General features: G+C 31.7%; 1 long non-coding RNA gene across 1 annotated transcript; it reads right to left on the bottom strand.

Moving 5' to 3' along the window:
- Positions 1-3,027: 3,027 nt before the first annotated feature.
- LOC141481650 (uncharacterized) lies at positions 3,028-4,516 on the bottom strand. Its single transcript, XR_012465079.1, has 3 exons — positions 3,803-4,516; positions 3,599-3,736; positions 3,028-3,243 (listed from the first exon to the last, which is right to left on the bottom strand). It is a non-coding gene; the product is annotated as an uncharacterized lncRNA (long non-coding RNA).
- Positions 4,517-13,936: the final 9,420 nt, after the last annotated feature.

The following is a 13,936-nucleotide window of genomic DNA, read 5'->3' as shown; positions in this document are numbered from 1 at the left end:
ATGGTGTATACTGAGGAGTTCTTATGAATGTTTGACGGACGGACGCTCTACTATCGAATCAATAGTGAACTCAATTTTTTTATGGTGGTAAAAATGTCATGCCAGCCTACAGAAATCAGTTTTCTAGTACTTACCATGAAATATATTCGGTAAATTCTTCAAATTATGATGGACGCCCTATCAGCGCATTCAATGTATGGATGCCATATTGATATCGGGATGTATATATATATATATATATATATATATATATATATATATATATATATATATATATATATATATATATATATATATATATATATAATCAGTTACACCTCTCGAAGCGAAGCAGTAACTCGTCTTGATAATGCCATCTGAGATGATGGCGAAACGTCGACTATCGAATAGTACACAACGGATGAACACCCGTCAAATATATATATATATATATATATATATATATATATATATATATATATATATATATATATATATATATTTGACAAGTTGGCCAAATATGTAGGTAATACATCACGAAAATTACAACCAGATTGAAGAAATCGTTTTCGAGAAAAAAAATTGTTAACTTTTTTGTTATAACCTGCCCCGGTCTCCCTAATACTAACATCAGGAACAAACTGGCTCTTATCCGTCGACAGCGCTTCACTTTGATTTTCTTCGTTATTCCAGTTTCCGACTAGATCCAATGTTGATGTTATGGATACTTGATAAATTCACAGTTTATTTTAGAGACGATCAAAATAGAATAGACTGATTTACCCTGGCTTTTTACCTCGTGTAATCTCAAAATCGGGATTAGTAAAAGACTGAATCGGTATGTTATGACAAGCCTGTCTTTTTTATGGACCGAAAATAATACTACTTTACGCTATTTTTAAATTCGAATATATCGAACAGAAGTTATTTGTTAGTTTCAAGATCCTGTAGTAGATTATGAGTCATTAAAATGTTATACCAGATCTTTATAATAGACTGCATGCAGAAAGACTGTAATACCGTTTTATTTCTGAATGTCACATATATTCTGAATTTCTTTCATCTACAATAGTGGAGAGAAAATATAAGGAATGAAGAGATTTACTTTTGTGAATGACACGCTGCTCGTTCTTCAATGTTCTGAGTGATGTTACTGTTGAAATATAAACATTGTCATTTTTGTACAATATGTGTAACAATTATTTCATTCCATTCTTTATTGACAATACAAACTGAAATACCAACAGATTATTCACAAAATTTCGTGTTTTTGTATAAATATACAATACCTCTCAAATAAGATCACTTTAATTGAATTAGTGATCAGTAAGTACAGGTATAGTTCAAGTAAACGATATAGTGCCCCCTACCTTCCAGCAGTTCCCCTTTAATAAAATAGTTAGGGAGCTAACTAATTTTGTTATTCAGTATAATCATATCTGATTATATAAGAATCACAATAAGTCGCTGCCTGTCGACTCTGGCGCACGAATCGACAGACAGCGACAAAGCCAAGCTTGTCGCTGTCTGTCGACAGTCTAGGGATATTTTTATAACATACTAAATATCATAAAAATAAATGCATGAGGTCGTTCAATTTCGATTAAATTGGTACACTCGACCACCCTGTAGATTTGCTAAATACAATTTTCTGCAACTGCAAGAGTGGTTGTGGTTCTCGATGCGGATGCAGGAAAGCGGGCTTGCAATGCTCTTTAGCTTGTGGCCAATGTAATGGGCAAGCTTGTCTCAATGCTCTACCATATCAGAGCGACATTATCGAAGATGTAACCTTTGACCCCGAAATCATAGAAGAACTTGAGACAAATGTCGTTGAAGACGATAATGAAGACCAGTTTGAAATTTACCAGCAGCCAGAAGACGACGATGAAGAGGAAGAAGATGATTAAAATTATAAATTGTAGTTTTGTACCCTTCATCCCATTTCTTTACTTTCAATAAAAATAAATGTATTCAATGATATTTTTCAATAAAAAGATTAATTCATAATTTATTCGTTTTTTTTTTCATCATGTAAGAAGTTATAAATATTACACGGAAAAAAAAGATTTGTTGAATCAAAGAAAATTCACTTCATTCAAAGAAATAAAAGTGTCATATATGCACGACAAAATATTTTGTTGATGCAAGTAAAAATAATTCTTGACTCCCGACTATTTCTTCAAGCCTATGTTCATTGTATCAAACAAATATTTGATAGAAACAATCACATCTATTAGTTATTTCAATTCAAAGAAGAATTGAATTCAAGTAATATTTTGTCTAATTGATAGCGAGAATGATTTAGAATAATTCGAATATTCTATTGAACAAACAGAATTTAAAGATGGGTGAAATAGTGGATCTGATTGAAATAATCAAATGTAGTTTCTATTTGAGTAAAAGTTATGTTGAAGAAACATAATATATCTGCAGGATGATGGAGAACTTTGCTTGTTTTGATAATGGGAAAATTTCCACTGAAGTAATGATTTTGTTGAACAAATAATGAATAGTAGTTGAACGAACAATGTTTATACCTCATTGTGAGTATCTTGCTGATAGAGTAAAGCATTTCGAAAGGTCAAAATAAGTATGAATAATGATGAACCAAATGAAATAAATCCTTACCTCTTGTTTGAATTTGGTTATTGGTTTCAAATAACCAAATATTATACTAATCTGGGTTTGTAGATAAGATAAGATAAGTTTGTAGATAAAAAGCATTACGTATAGTTTTAGTATATTGAGAAAAGTACTTTTCGGCAGAATCGGAAATACAGAGTCAGCGATTGAATTTACATGAATCTCCAATCAAAATAAATCAAGTTATTGAATAATTGTGAGAATATATTATAGTTTGTTCAACAACCCGATTTCTCAATACATGAAATACACTTTGTATCATTTTCTTAACTGGATTATTGATCTACTTACGTATCACGATTTTTTAATCAGCTGCTGATGGGAGTCTTGCGGATAATATTTCATATTCAATACTGATTATCTAAATGTCATGGAAAATTGTTCAAAGTGAGAATGAGCAAAATATAAATAAAAATCGAGATATTTCTGTAACAAATTTATTCAAACAATTAATGAATTATAATAGACTTCTACAAATATTTAAATAAAAATATAAATTTTTCACAAATGATTAATCCTAATCTGAAACATTAACATATTCTATTATTTATTATTATTGGTGATATATACTGAAAAACAATTAGAGTTGATTTCGAAACCTTTCACTGAAGTAATGATCTAAAATGAAAGAGAACAGAGATTAGTGATAGTCTACATTTTCGCAATAATACTATTGAATCAATTATTTTTTGATAATAGAAAAAAAAAACAATGACGTACTTCATCACAGAAAAATTTGATTAGAAATATGACTGTGATGACAAAATTTACCTAGGTCTCCAATCATAACTTTCAGGCCTTCAAATCTATTAAATTTGAGAATTCTAGCATTTAATTACTTAGGTACAGACTTGAATAATAATAAGTATCTGCAGCAAATCGCAAAAATATATAGTTATTTGAGAAAACTGAATATGTTTTTAATTGTAATGGTATACATATTTATAATTAAAGTTATGAATGAAAGACATACATCTGTTATATATGATTCTCAATTTATTCCATCAATTGCTTCCTTGATTGGATATTTTTCTTTTGCCAATTGGGAGAATCATTTCTTTCATTTCTTCATCAGTGAGCCTTTTAGCTATGTCTAAGGTTACATCATTTTCTGTTTGAAAAGTATGTGTTTCAAGTATATTAGTAGGAGAAAAATAATATGTGTATTTTTTTTTACCTTTAAAAATGCCAATCAGATCATTTAATCCCAAGTTATTAAGAAATTCCTCCATGTCTAAAAATAAAAGAGATTATATTGCATGTTTTGAGTTCGTGCAGTTTTGTTGGATGTCATCATTTCTGTAAATATGTTACAAATAACTTTCCTTTTTCGGTATTACTGATTTTAATAAAGTAATACAAGAGAAAACTGTGATTATTTCACAATGTTGTTTGAAAGAAAAATCTTAAAAAGAGGTTCCTCCTTCAAGGATTCAGTATATACTATCATGATGAAAATGATATCATTGTTTACGGCACCATTAAATTATTTATGATGCAAGAAATTTAGAATTCGAAGTAAATGTACAGCTCTTCGCTGACATTGTATACCTACATCTATTTCTGTGGCAAACACCTTAATTGTATTTACTCTGAAAATGTCCAATTCCTCCGTATCCAAAGATCAAAGGTCAACTAGGTACCCCGTCTATGCATACCTACCTACCTCTTAATGATAATCATTTCACTCGACACACCTTCTACTTTCTTAAAAACAGAATTGAAAACATGGAAGCTTTCCTTCAGTCATTACATTAAACAATAAGAACTTCAAGCCACTTTTATAGATAGATGTCGAGAAAAATGTATGGGCTTGAAAAAAACGGTGTCCGTTTATCCAATACATGCTATTCATAATTATTTCAAAATATGGAATTAAAGAAAGTATATTATCAACATACCTGTGAAAACACTGAAAAACTTCAATCCACGTATAATCAAAAAGAAACTGTAAAACTCTTCGTCTTTTCCTTGAAAAACAAAAAACACATTTTTAATTCTTATTCCATTCGTGATTAGTTTACGGTTCTTGCGAAAACGCAAATGGTGTCGATCGGCACTCTATTCCTTAGAAGTATTTCGACTATACCATTTCTTTCAAGGAAACAACTTAATTTTTTAAACCAACAAATAATAAAAATATTGAAATGAAATTATCCATAGTCTTGAAATTATTTCCAAAATTAGTTAAAGGTATTGATATGTATTGTTGAAATGAAAATAAATATTCAGTTGATTCAATTATATATTAGTGTCAAAACAGCACCCCATAGTGCTAAACTGAATTGGAAAGTTTTCATTCAACAGACGTACTTTTCATTTGATGAAATTATATTGTTTGACTCAACCGATTTATTTTGAGAACTCAATAAATGTTATCCGTGAAATGATCCACAATTCATTTGACTAAGTGAAAGACCTCTTGAATTGAAATATTAGAGAAATTAAAATGAGAATTTCATTTTGTCTCCGCAAAATTATCATCTAATCGATACAATACACACGTTGTTTGGAATAAATGATATTTAATCAAAGTGATGAAATAATTTAGACTAAATAAATTTCTTTGAAGTAACAAATCTTTTTTTTCCGTGTAATTAGGTTTAAATTCAAATATAATTCCTATATTTTCATTAACAATTCTGCAATTACATGGGCAGGTAAGTGTTGTTAAATAAATTAATACTGAATAAAAAGTGGATAAGTTAGGAAAAAAATGATAAAATATAATATAATAGTTGATAAAAATTGGGAAATATTTATAATCATTGATTTATCGATAGTTCTTCAACTATATATGGCGCGTTTTCGACCGGAGGCACCGGTTGACCTGAAGTGATGCTGTGACCGCGTGCTCTCCGCCCTCTATCTCGAAAACGGTTCACCGTATAAAAAAATTTTTCCAACAAAATTTGTAGAGAATTTTGTATTCTACAATATTGATAATAAATACAAATAGCAAAAAACCCATAGGAAATGAGATATTTTCAAAAAAAGCGCAAAAACCGATTTTTGTGACCTTTGACCTTGAAATTTAATAGTTGCTCACACCCTACCGTATGTAGGTTTTGAGACAACTTTTAGGGTGTCAATATACAAGTATTTACAGACTTACAGCTGGGTATCTCGAATTCCGAGGTGAACTTACTATAATGACTGGACTATAAGGCCTCCGACCGTGTATGGCTTTCCACCGCTGATGTTCACCAGGGACCCATATTGTCACCAACCTTCTCTTCACTATATATCAATGACTTATTGGAAAAAACAAGAATCCAATATATTGATTGCTTTGCTGACGACAGTACATTTGTCTCGCCATTCTATTTGGATTCCAGGACATCTACTGCAGATGCTCATGGTATATTCACCGGCAGCAGGAGGTTACATATCTCAATGAGGATCTAGAGGTGATTACGAATTGAGGGGGAAGTAACCAGGTTCAATGCAATGCCACGAGAACCCAGGCATCGGTTCTCTCCAAAAAGATAAATGTCTCCGAACCGAATATAACAATGTCAGGACAGAAAATTCCGCTTTCTGTTTCGATGAGTTTGTTTGGGGTTAAAATGGACACCAAAAGGTCTTGGCACAATCATGTCGCTGGAATTGCAAAGACTGCTTCTCAAAACCTTGGAACACTGTTCAGAACCAGATAACTATACACACCCCAGCAACTTTTGATACCTTTTAAAGCTTAGATCAGACCTTCTTCCGAGTATTGTTCTCATGAATGTTGCTCCGCCCTGAAGCATACCCTGAGGCTGCTGAATTCCATCCAAAATACAGACATCCGCCTGATTGGAGACTCAAACATCAGTTGCAACCTTAATAGCCTGAAACATCGAAGGAAGGTTGGAGATTTGTCTCTCTTTTATAGACACTTCCACGGCAGGTGTTCAAGTTACTTGGCACAATGGATTCCACCAAAAGCGGTACCCATCAGAAATACGCGACGGACTATGGCTGCTCATTGTTTCGAAGTTCAACTCAGTACACCCTGAACTTCACTGCTTTTGAACTCTTCCATTTGGAGAACTGCGTGTATGTGGAATGACCTTCCTGTAATGTTTTTCCAATCCAACGTTAATTGCTACTTTCGCACAGGCACCGGTCTCGGAGTGCTTCAATGATTTTTCTGTAGTGCTTGTGTCCTATCCTATTTATTCTACACCAGATGATGATTATGGATCTTATCCCATGAAATCCCTGTCGAAATACACAGGCGAAATGCAAGTTATATCAAGTTTCATGAGGTCATAAACAGATACATCATCGTAAAAGTGAAGGTTGGCGTGAGAGTAAGAGGGTTAAATACCACCTCGAACCCTGTTAGTCAAAAATGCGTCTAAACTGACTTAGGAATGCAAAACTTTCCTGAGATGACATGTTGGGAGAAATCCAGTAAACTTGATTTGAGTGCCACAAAATGAATGAAGGTAATGAAGAAGTTTTCCCAGGACCAAAATCCCTCTGTAGACTCTCGATAAATTATAATTTATATAGACTCTCGAAAAGCCACATGAAAAATAAATTCTGATAATGGGAACTCCGTCAACTTAGAAATCACTGAACAATGTGCCAAGACAAAAACGAAATAATGAGTTGATTAGCCAATAGCCAGAAAAAACTGATACCGGTAAAGGAGCTTCTTCCTGAATCCTGTTCACCTCTGAAAACTGTTCAATTTCGCTGGGCATAAATATATTAGGCATACGTACAAAAGACCCTCGTAGTATAGTCGAAGTAACTGATATAGTCATTCTTAAAGCTTTCGGCGAACTCAAAGGCCAAAAAAACCAATACAAAGAAATAATGCCGCTACGAATTAGTCCACGTGGACTGCAGACATGTCGGTTCGTATTGGATAATTTTTACTAACCAAGTTTTTTGATTGGCTGAAGAGTCATAAAATTAAATTTGAAGTCATATTACGGTGACCAATAGAATGTAGCGATGAGTATCACCGTTGTGTCGCCAATGTTCAGTTCAGGAACTGATCGCGATTTGAGTGTTGAAATTCGATATTGGTGAAGTAATACTTACTTAAAATTTTTGTTATTTGTTTAAAATGTGGCGTCCTTGGACAAGTACTAATAGTAATAACGAGTGAGATAAAAACGCAGACTTTTTCCTTTGTAGTGATTCCAATAGCGCTGGTGAACAATGCGAAAAAAGATAGCAGTGAATAAGATTCGAATTCATTTGAATATTGAAACACAGAGAGTATGTTTCCATGTATATAAGAATCTACATACCAAGTTTGGTTTCGAAGGAAAATAACTATTACACTCACGACACAGTAACGAAAGAGTGGACTGATGGTTCGATAATGTGTCCGCCTAACATGCCTGCAAACAAAGGATCGCGACTAATCAATGTGCATTGCGGAGGAAGTAAAGGATGGGTTCCGAATTCTTTGAAATTATGTGGAAAAAAACTTAGGACTGCAATGTTGACTACAATGATAAGAACATGGGAACTAATATTTTCGAGGAATGGTTTGAAAACACATTGGTCCCAAATTTGGATGCGAATAGTGCAATACTTCTTGACATCGCTTCCTATATTCGCGACAGCTCATCAAAGTACCGGATAGAAATTCGAGGAAAGATGAAATACAAAGTTTTTTAATGGATAACAATTTGTATTTTGAAGATAACTATACCAAAAACCAACTACTTGAAGTTTAACAGATAAAAAAAAGTGTATGCCCTTGAAAGTATTGCTGAAAAGTATGGACACACCATATAGAGACTTCCCCCCTATTTTGTGTTTTCAATCCCATCGAGTTGATTTGGGAAAAATTGAAACAAAGCATCAGGCGTGAAAATAATTTTCCAAAATTTAATAAGGAGGTGATAGACAGCTAATTAAAGAAGGAGTATCTACCATTACCGAAGACGACTGGCAGAAAAGGATTGAAAAATTGATTTTAGTTTTAAAATACTATATGGGGATTGGACACTTCCATATCAATGGTGGAAATGAATTCATTATTGATTTAAATGACAGTGGTAGCGAAACGGAGAATATGAAAGACGAATTATCAGAAGCTTTCGAAGAAAGTTAGTGAAGTGTTTTTGAAGCGATCGATTGTATATAATATATGTGAGTAAGTAGTTAGGTTAGGTTAGGTCACAAGTGAGTGGGTCAATTAGATTCTCCTCCGCAACTGGCAAGGGTTTATCGTGGTTTACACATATTCAAGTACGAGTAAGTAGTATGCAGAAGAATTTTCAATCATCACTTTGTTATTTGAATGCCTACTCTCCCACTCGTCTATATAAACGAAATATATATACATATATATATATATATATATATATATATATATATATATATATATATATATATATATATATATATAATATATATATACATATAATATATATATATATATATATATATATATATATATATATATATATATAATATATATATACATATAATATATATATATATATATATATAATATATAATATATATATATATATATATATATATATATATATATATATATATATATATATATATATATATATATATAAAAACTATTGGATAGTGGGGTATTGCAGCAAGTAAATGAGTACTCTTTTAAGTTAGTCCAAGCTTTCGGAAAATTTTATTTCCATCATCAGGGAAACTACAATAATATAAGTTTTAAGGTAAAATCAAAAATATTAATTGTTCATGACTTACATCTTATGTGAGGATGGTTACATTGATGTTAAAGAAAAAATGTTGATACATTGGAGAAGATGAAACTTGATACACAATTCTAAATGCTTGAGATTATTTTTTATAAAATATTGTTATTCGTCAGACCGTTATTCATACCATGCGTGCAGGATTCAAATGAACGAGTCTGAGAATAGAACGTTAAAATGCCAGAGTGACATCTGTCAATTGATAAAACTTATATGCTCTCACTAGGAGTACCAAGTGTACTCTAGTGTATAATGTAAAATTTATGTTTGGTAAAATTATTATGAAAGATTAAATTTAAGATATATTATACAATGGAATTGTTTAAATTGATATTGTTTTTGTAAAAGCTTTTATCTAGAGTCAATAAGTAGGAATAAATTTCACTCAAGTGATTAATGTCTGTTTTTTTATTCATACAATTGTTATTTTCAAAAATGTAAGACATTTCTAGAAAGGACCTCTTAACTGAGGTTGATTCAGTGGCCAATACTTTCATTGCGTTATAATTCATAAGGTGGTCCAAATTATTCACATGGTCTGCTAAAGAGCATCTTTCTGGATGTAATCTACAGTCACTTTTGTGCGAAGTAATTCTAGCACCTAATGATCGTGAAGTTTGGCCAATATATATCCTGTCACATTTTTGACAAGGAATACTATACACAACATTCACTTGGTTTATTAGAGGGACCTTGTCCTTGACTTTGCTATGGATTGATTTAATGGTAAGTACCGTTTTATTGGCTATTTTAATGTTAGGTAAATTTTGAAAAATCCTAGATAGTTTGGGAGTGATCTCCTTGATAAAAGGTAAGGATGTAAAAATGAATTGGGTTGGAGCATCACTAGTTATATTGTCATTGACAGGGAGGGTTAAATTGGAAGTTAAATTATAGTTTTCCAGAGATGTTGGTGTACTGAACAAAATATTATTTATCAAACGGATTGGATAAGAATTTTCTATGAAAAGATTAGCAAGAATTTTAAGATTTTTACTATGGAAGCTTATGTCAGAGATTTTTAGCACTCTATTTTTCAGTTGCTTGACCAAGTTCACTTTCATCGAATGTTTATGATACGATAGGTAGTTCATGTATCTACCTGAGCTGCAAGGTTTTCTGTACCAGTCAATTAAGACTTTGTTATCTGTTGTTCTGATGAACTTTGTATCCAGGAATGGTACTGACTGCAAGTTATCTTCTGTTTCTATCGTAAACTGAATGTATGGGTCGTAACTGTTGAGAGTGTCAAGAATCTCATTGATGCCATCATGAGGCAATGAAACTATGATATCATCTACATATTTTTTCAAAAAATGAGGTTTAAAGGATAATACTGGTAATACTGTGTCCAATACATCATCCATCACATATGTTGCTAATATTGGAGAAATAGATGCTCCCATGGGAGTTCCAAAGGTTTGCTTATAAAATTTGTTATTGAAGGAAAAGTATGTGCTGTTAAAAAGGAAGGTTAATAATTTGGAAAAGGTTTCTTCATCAATGTTACAATGATTACTTATGTTGCTCCAATTCTTATGGATTGATCTCAGACATGCTTCTAAATAGACGTTACTAAATAAGGAGACTACATCCAGACTAGCTATGATATAGTTTGGAGGTAAAGTAGTGTTATTAAATTTTTCTGTTACTTCAAATGAATCTTTTATATAGTAGTCATTGTCATATTCATATGCTTTGGTCAAAATACTAGTTAAAAGGGAGGCTAGAGCCTCAGTAGGCGCACCTATAGAGGCTACAATAGGTCTCACTGATAGTGTAGGTTTATGTATTTTGGGTAAAGCATAGAACCTCGGAGCGATACCATTATAGCAAGTAAGTTTCTTTTTTGTTATTTCATCAATATAGTTACTATTTTTAAGTTCTTTAATGAAGGTATTACATTTTCTTTGAATGGAGGTTGTTGGATCTTTATTTAATTCTGTATATGATGTATTATTTAGGATGATCTCATTTGACAAATTTATATACTGTTCTTTTTCCATAACCACTGTGATATTGCCTTTGTCTGAAGAAGTTAAGATTAAATTTGGGTTTTCTTTCAAAAATTTTTTTGACTTTAATAATAAATTTCGAAACACTGTTGTATGGTGAGATGTGTTATGGATATGATTGGTAATAACGTTGGAAGCCCTTGCCATAGTGATATTTCTCTGAGACTGGTCTAGGATATTCGATGTAATATAATCTACATCAGCCAAAATCCTCTTGATAGAAATGTCCTTACCTACTAATGGTTCAATACTAAATTTGGGGCCTAATGCCAGAAACTTTGATACCTCATCAGGGATGGGTATGTTCGAAATGTTCTTAATCCATTTAGGATTTGATTTTAATTTTAAATCTAAATTTGTTTGTTTTAAACTATTAATTTTATTGATATTCTTTAATTTGACTCTATGGAAAATTTTGTTATATGCTTTAAGTTGTCTGCTCATGAAATTTTGAAAAATTAATTCACCTGTTTGTGATATTATATTACTCTTTAGTGACTCCAGAAGCTTTTCCAATTTTTGTATCAATTTATGATTTGACGAAATTTCTATATTCAAAAGTTTTATTCCTAACCTGTAATTTTGTTCTTTGAAGTTGGTGTACACTTCTTGTCTTTGTAAGAGGGATTCTATCGGTCTGGTAGTATTCGTGATGAGATTCGGGAGAATATTGAATTTTCTGCACTGTAATAGGAAACTTTTTCTATTAATCTCTTTGGCTAGTTTCATTTTAGTTTTGGACCATAGTTTCACGTCCTTCAATGTCATGTCTCCGTAAGTAGTTCCAACGGATTGGTAGAACCCCATGCCTGTAGATTAGAGGAAGGGTAGTCGTTGCTGACTAGTTAAGAATAAAAACTATTGGATAGTGGGGTGAACTCCCATGGGAGCATCTATTTCTCCAATATTAGCAACATATGTGATGGATGATGTATTGGACACAGTATTACCAGTATTATCCTTTAAACCTCATTTTTTGAAAAAATATGTAGATGATATCATAGTTTCATTGCCTCATGATGGCATCAATGAGATTCTTGACACTCTCAACAGTTACGACCCATACATTCAGTTTACGATAGAAACAGAAGATAACTTGCAGTCAGTACCATTCCTGGATACAAAGTTCATCAGAACAACAGATAACAAAGTCTTAATTGACTGGTACAGAAAACCTTGCAGCTCAGGTAGATACATGAACTACCTATCGTATCATAAACATTCGATGAAAGTGAACTTGGTCAAGCAACTGAAAAATAGAGTGCTAAAAATCTCTGACATAAGCTTCCATAGTAAAAATCTTAAAATTCTTGCTAATCTTTTCATAGAAAATTCTTATCCAATCCGTTTGATAAATAATATTTTGTTCAGTACACCAACATCTCTGGAAAACTATAATTTAACTTCCAATTTAACCCTCCCTGTCAATGACAATATAACTAGTGATGCTCCAACCCAATTCATTTTTACATCCTTACCTTTTATCAAGGAGATCACTCCCAAACTATCTAGGATTTTTCAAAATTTACCTAACATTAAAATAGCCAATAAAACGGTACTTACCATTAAATCAATCCATAGCAAAGTCAAGGACAAGGTCCCTCTAATAAACCAAGTGAATGTTGTGTATAGTATTCCTTGTCAAAAATGTGACAGGATATATATTGGCCAAACTTCACGATCATTAGGTGCTAGAATTACTTCGCACAAAAGTGACTGTAGATTACATCCAGAAAGATGCTCTTTAGCAGACCATGTGAATAATTTGGACCACCTTATGAATTATAACGCAATGAAAGTATTGGCCACTGAATCAACCTCAGTTAAGAGGTCCTTTCTAGAAATGTCTTACATTTTTGAAAATAACAATTGTATGAATAAAAAAACAGACATTAATCACTTGAGTGAAATTTATTCCTACTTATTGACTCTAGATAAAAGCTTTTACAAAAACAATATCAATTTAAACAATTCCATTGTATAATATATCTTAAATTTAATCTTTCATAATAATTTTACCAAACATAAATTTTACATTATACACTAGAGTACACTTGGTACTCCTAGTGAGAGCATATAAGTTTTATCAATTGACAGATGTCACTCTGGCATTTTAACGTTCTATTCTCAGACTCGTTCATTTGAATCCTGCACGCATGGTATGAATAACGGTCTGACGAATGACAATATTTTATAAAAAATAATCTCAAGCATTTAGAATTGTGTATCAAGTTTCATCTTCTCCAATGTATCAACATTTTTTCTTTAACATCAATGTAACCATCCTCACATAAGATGTAAGTCATGAACAATTAATATTTTTGATTTTACCTTAAAACTTATATTATTGTAGTTTCCCTGATGATGGAAATAAAATTTTCCGAAAGCTTGGACTAACTTAAAAGAGTACTCATTTACTTGCTGCAATACCCCACTATCCAATAGTTTTTATTCTTAACTAGTCAGCAACGACTACCCTTCCTCTATATATATATATATATATATACATATAATATATATATATATATATATATATATATATATATATATAATATAGTTATCGTGATTCTTATGTAATCAGAAATG

Source organism: Leptinotarsa decemlineata, unplaced genomic scaffold (assembly GCF_025532065.1).
Source record: "Leptinotarsa decemlineata unplaced genomic scaffold, Ldec_3_MD MMD2_tig00000251_RagTag_RagTag, whole genome shotgun sequence".
In the NCBI taxonomy this organism is placed as follows: Eukaryota; Metazoa; Arthropoda; class Insecta; order Coleoptera; family Chrysomelidae; genus Leptinotarsa; species Leptinotarsa decemlineata.
The sequence above is the reverse complement of the archived record's forward strand: the minus strand, read 5'-3'. Positions and strand labels throughout refer to the sequence as shown.